This window comes from Mytilus edulis, chromosome 5 (assembly GCF_963676685.1).
Source record: "Mytilus edulis chromosome 5, xbMytEdul2.2, whole genome shotgun sequence".
Taxonomy (NCBI): domain Eukaryota; kingdom Metazoa; phylum Mollusca; class Bivalvia; order Mytilida; family Mytilidae; genus Mytilus; species Mytilus edulis.
In genome coordinates this window covers 7,506,940-7,512,939 of record NC_092348.1, presented here as the reverse complement: position 1 = coordinate 7,512,939, position 6,000 = coordinate 7,506,940, and positions in this window count along the sequence as shown.

The following is a 6,000-nucleotide window of genomic DNA, read 5'->3' as shown; positions in this document are numbered from 1 at the left end:
TGACTATATTAAACTTGAGGATTTTTATATGTACTTATGGCTTAAAATTATGTTACTACAAGTTGATGGTGATTGATTATGTTGTTAGTTATATAATTTTCGAACCACGTGCTAGCTGACGAAAATCATATTGTTAATTTCCAGTTCATAAAATAATGAAATTATGCTTAATCTTAGTCTGAAACCCCTTCAGAAATGTTGACCTTACTTGGTTTGACTTTTTATCTTTATTCTTAAATTTCTCAAACGTTCGAAATGTTTGGCTTTCGATAAATTTGGTTGCTACACATATTAGACGACGGTAATTATATCATTTGTGTTTTCATCCGTGTTAAACATGAGGTTTGGCTAGCCACAAAACCAAGTTCAACCCACACTTTTTTTCTTAAAATGTCCTGTACCAAGTCAGGAAAATGGCTATTGTTATCTTATAGATCGTTTCTGTGAGTGATCCATTGTCGTTTGTTTTTTGTTGCACTTCAGTGTTTCTGTTGTTTAGTAAGTTTCCTCTTATAGTTGATGTGTTTTCTACGGTTTTAGCTTGTAACCAGAATTTGTTTTCTCTCAATCGACTTTTGAATAAATGGTAAACTACTGTTGCCTTTATAGTCATATGGATTGAATTTCTTGAAATTTTAATGTTATCGAAATTTTTGAACCAATGCATACCTAATGTTTCAGGTAAAGGTGAAGGTTGGTACCTATTGAAACGTTTAAGCCCGCTGCATTTGTTGGCACTTGTCCTAAGGCAGAAACCTGATGTTCAGTAGTTGTCGTTTGTTGATGTGGTTTCAAAGTGTTTCTCTTTTTTCGTTTTAATATAGATTAGACCGTTGGTTTTCCAATTTGAATAGTTTTACACTAGTCATGTTTGTGGCCCTCAATAGCTTGCTGTTCGGTGAGAGCCTAGGCTCCGTGTTGAAGACAGTACTTTGATCTATTGGTTTAAGAGTTGTCTCATTGGTATTCATACCACATCTTTATAACTAAAGGACTCGTAGTAAGGTGGATCCTGTATCTTCCTCAATCTTGGATTTTGAAGTAGCAGATGACAATATTTCAATAGTAATATAGAAAAATATTACTTTCACTGTTAATTCATTTATTTTTATGATATCCATTTGGCGTGGTGTGCTTTGTCTGTGTGCCTTTGTGTGTGTGTTTTTTTAAAGACATATGGCGTAGCTCAGTACTTGTACATCCCGTCATTGTTTTATTATGCCATGGTAATTTTTGTATCCTTGTCTTATATTTTGCTAGTGTGATTCATTGTCTATATGTCTTTTGTGTTTTATTGATACATATTTTTTTGTTTTTATATTGATTAAGATTATAACACAATGTTGACTGCTGTGCCACTGTTTATTACATTTTCACCTTCCATGTCTGTTTTTTTTTGTTCACACATCTTTGTCAATATAATGGAATTCAATGCGACTGTGTTAAAAGTGAGAGGTTATGCTAGCTATAAAACCAGATTTTATTCATCATTTTCTAAATAAGAAAATGTCTGTACAAAGTCAGGAATACGACAGTTGTTATCCATTCGTTTGATGTGTTGAGCTTTTGATTTTGCCATTTGATTAGGGAATTTTTCTCGTAGTTAAGTATTTTTTTAATTTTACCTTTTATCATATTTACGGCTGTATTTTTTAAAAACAAAATAAATGTGTTTCGTTCATATATTTTCCAACTTTGCCAAATAAGGTGATATAAGGTAGAAGGGGAGATATCTCAGATAAAATAATTCTATAATAGAAAAAAGTAAAATCACAAAAATACTGAACTCAGAGGAAAATCAATTCGGAAAGTCCATAATCACATGGCAAAATTGTTGTGAATTTCCCATTTTTAATATGTTGTAAAAAAAACAAGTTCATAGGCGCCATGTTTTCATTTTCTTATCTAAAAGTATGTTATAAAATCTTCTCATCTTAATATTCTATGGCGAAGTTTTTTTATCACACATAATTGGACTAATTTATACAAAATCTTACAGTTTTTGAACAACCGGCAACGTGAAAAAAAAGTCCGCTGACCCATACTTTTATTGTATATTTTTAAATGGCTTGATAAAAACTTCATTTTGACAAATATTTTTTTTTTTTTATTGATTTTGATTTAGACAACGCAGCTACCTTAAGGTTACTTCAAAAATATCGTCGAATTGGTGTCTGGAAAGTCAATAATTCAATATCGGCACATTTATGAAGATTTTAATATTAAAAAGGAATTGTCTTTTATGAAAAAAAAAAAAAAAAAAAAAAAAGCGCTCACTTCTTTTTAGAGTAAAAGGTAAAATCACAAACATACTGAACTCAGAGGAAAATCTATTCGGAAAGTCCATAATCACATGGCAAAATCAAATAACAAAACGCATCAAAAACGAATGGACAAGAACTGTCATATTCCTGACTTGGTACAGGCATTTTCAAATGTAGAAAATGGTGGATTGAACCTGGTTTTATAGCTAGCAAATAAAATAAAATTAGCAATTCTTAAAGTATTTAAAACATGTTCAACTTTTTTTTTATTTGAAATTTTATAAGACTTTAATTCATAATATTTAAACGAAAATACGAACATAAAAAGATACCATGCCAAAGTTGTTTTCTGTTATTCATTGCTTAAAATATAACGAGAAAAAGAAAACAAATGCTTGAATTTTAAACTGTTTTATTTCAAAGCCTTCTGTATTAAGGATACTGTTAATATTGTCAGGTCAGTGACCTATTAATTTACATGTGACCTTTTCTATATGACATCAAAACAAGGTAAACAATTATGAATTATTACAAAATTAGGTGCAAAAGAAAATGAAACAAAAAATAACAAGGTGAGATGGGGCATAAAAAATATACGAATTTTGACTGCTTCAACAAACATATGAGACACATTACGTATCATTAATAAGTCACTGATATTACAGTTGTTGTCCATTCGTTTGATGAGTTTGAGCTTTTGGTTTTGCCATTTGATTAGGGACTTTCCGTTTTGAGTTCAGTATTTTTGTGATTTTACTTTTTTGATATGGAACGTTGTAAGCAAACGGATAATTAATTCTAGATGTAGCGTCGTCGTATACCTATTCTTTTACGAAATATTATTTGGGTGTTTACAGTGTATGATACTCCCCACACAAGTTATCTATTACTTTCCACGACCAGTTGTTTCGTAGTCTAACAAGGCTACTACTTGAACGATACAACGCATATCTGTCAATCTCAATTGTGATGTGCTGCTCTATTGGTACTGACGCCAACCAGCCTGTACCCTTTCAACAGAAAAAAACCAACCACTGGTCTCCCGTGTCACAGTGTGGTATCAGAAACTAATATATAATTATTGTATATAAAAGAAGGGCGAGAGATACCAGAGGAACAATAAGTTAGACCGGGCTTAGATAAAGTTGTTTGCTGTTTTTCCGTTTACTATTGAACTATTAAAACGTTTATTATAAATCAAAAAATATCAACATTCTTTTATGTATTCGAATGATCGTCCTTCTTCGAATATGACCTCCTGTTTTATGAGGATGTTGTACGAATCATCGAAAATTTCAAAGTAGTTGGGACAGTTTTAACGAACGCGGAATAATTTTTGGTCACTCTGCTATAAATTTGAATTCACCATTTTCTACATCGTTATCCATTCGTTTGATGTCTTTGAGCTATAGATTTTGCCATTTGATTAGAGACTTACCTTTTTGAATTTAAATCGGAGTTCATTTTTTTGTGATTTTACTGTTTTTGATGAATGAATGTATAAACTCATCAAATATTGTAGGTTTATTATTTGATACGCTAAACACGAGTTTTGTTTAAATATAATTCTTTGTAACCCTTAATAAAATAAAAATATTGTTCCAAATATGTCTAAGGCCATTTTTCCAAAGCTTCTGTAATCGTGGTATCCGTTAAGAAATATTACGTTAAAAATTAGTCATATATAGTCATTAATTGTATAAGACTAAACTTTGTTGTTAAAATATGTTTTATAAATTTTCTTGGACGTAATGTGATCTTGGTGTTTACTGGTCGACATTTCACAAAGACCTTAATGTGCCTCACTTTTCTGTCTTTAAGTGTAACTGTTTTATATATTTGTTAAAGGTTTTTAAGTTTTCGGTATTTTCATCTTTAATATTTGATGTTCCATTCATTTACCGTTAAAGTATAGTCTTTTACAATTATATACACTTAACAACTTCATGGCATTTATTTTGTGTCGAATAAATATCTTCAGATTTTGTACAACTTTCTGATTATAATATCAAGCTACTAGCATTAATATGAACGTTTCATTACGAAGAACTACTATTATGTTTCTATTAAATAAAAGTTGAAAAATAAAAAAGTTAATTTATAATTTGAAATTCCTCTTTGTTTTATTATCTGGCAATTGGTGACCTCTACTGTTTATTGATTTAAAGAAAATTATCCATCAACAAGAAATTTACTTTATTAAGGCAAAGTACATTCTGCAGATGATATGCTTAAAGAACTATAGACTAAATTATTACATAATTTTAACGACAAAATTATTTAATATCTCTACCTGTGTGAACCAATTATGGGTGGATTTAACATACATAAATAAAATTTAAAAATATAAAAGCAATGAATGAAGTAGTTAAATCTGATATATGCCTTTTGTGCTTTTTGTTAAACATTTGTTTGTTTTTATTGTTATTACGATATTTGAAGTACTTTCACATCCTGTCATTATTGTTTATGATATTCTCGTATTCTTGTCTTTCATTTTTGCTATGTGCTTTGTCTATATGCCTTTTTATGTTTCTTTGCTACATAAATCACGTGGCTCTGTACTTATACATCCCGTCATTTTATTTTTGTACTAAGGTAAATTTGTGTACTAGTATTCTTGACTTTGATTTTTGTTAATATGTTTGGTCTATATGCCATTCCGTGCTTCTGTGTTACATATTTGTATGATAAATTTTTAGTGATTAAGATTATAACACAATGTTGACTGCTGTATTTTTACCTATTATGCCTGTTTGTTTTGTTCACACATCGTTGCATAGATTACCTGAGCCGTATTTGGCACAACTTTTTTGGAATTTTGGATCTTCAATGCTTTTCAACTTTGTACTTGTTTGGTTTTATAACTATTTTGATATGAGCGTCACTGATGAGTCTTATGTAGACGAAACGCGCGTCTGGCGTACTTAATTATAATCCTAGTACCTTTGATAACTATTAGCTACCTATAAAACCATGTTCAATCTACCATTTTAAACATAAGGATATGCCAGTACCAAGTCAGGATAATGACAGTTGTTATTCATTCGTCTGATGTGTTTGAGCTTTTGGTTTTGTCATTTGATTAGGGACTTTTCATTTTGCATTTTTCTCGGAGTTCAGTATTTTTGTGATTTTACTTTTTTATTATCAATCCAAACTTTTCCGATTGGGTTCCATTACTATATCCCCCAGAACTTGAAATAAAAGAAACAACAGACACGGCTTCCTCTGTCTCATTTTTAGATTTATACTTCGAATTTGAAATAAGCGGTCATATCAGTACCAAAATTTGCAAAAAACGAGACGATTTTAATTTTGAACTATTCAACTTCCCCCATCCTATAAAAAAAGAAAAAAAATTAGTAGCAATATACTAACTTCACCTGCATTTGGAATATACATTTCTCTACTTATTTGGTATGCAAGAGCTTGCAGCTGCAACTCAGACTTTGTAAAACTTCACCATTGTCTGAGCAGAAAGTTGATGAACCAGGGGTATGTTATTGTACTGACGTTGTTTATCATCTTAATTACGTACTATAGTAATCTTTTTTGTTTATCTTTGTAAATTATTACTTTTACTGTTTAGTCTATTTTTGGCAATATCCATCTGACGTGGCTCGTTACCTATACATCCCTTCATTGTGTTATTATGCTATGGTGAAGTTTTGTATTCTTCGTTTTAGCAGTCTATATATGCCTTTTTTGTTTAATCTTTGTTAACATATTTGTT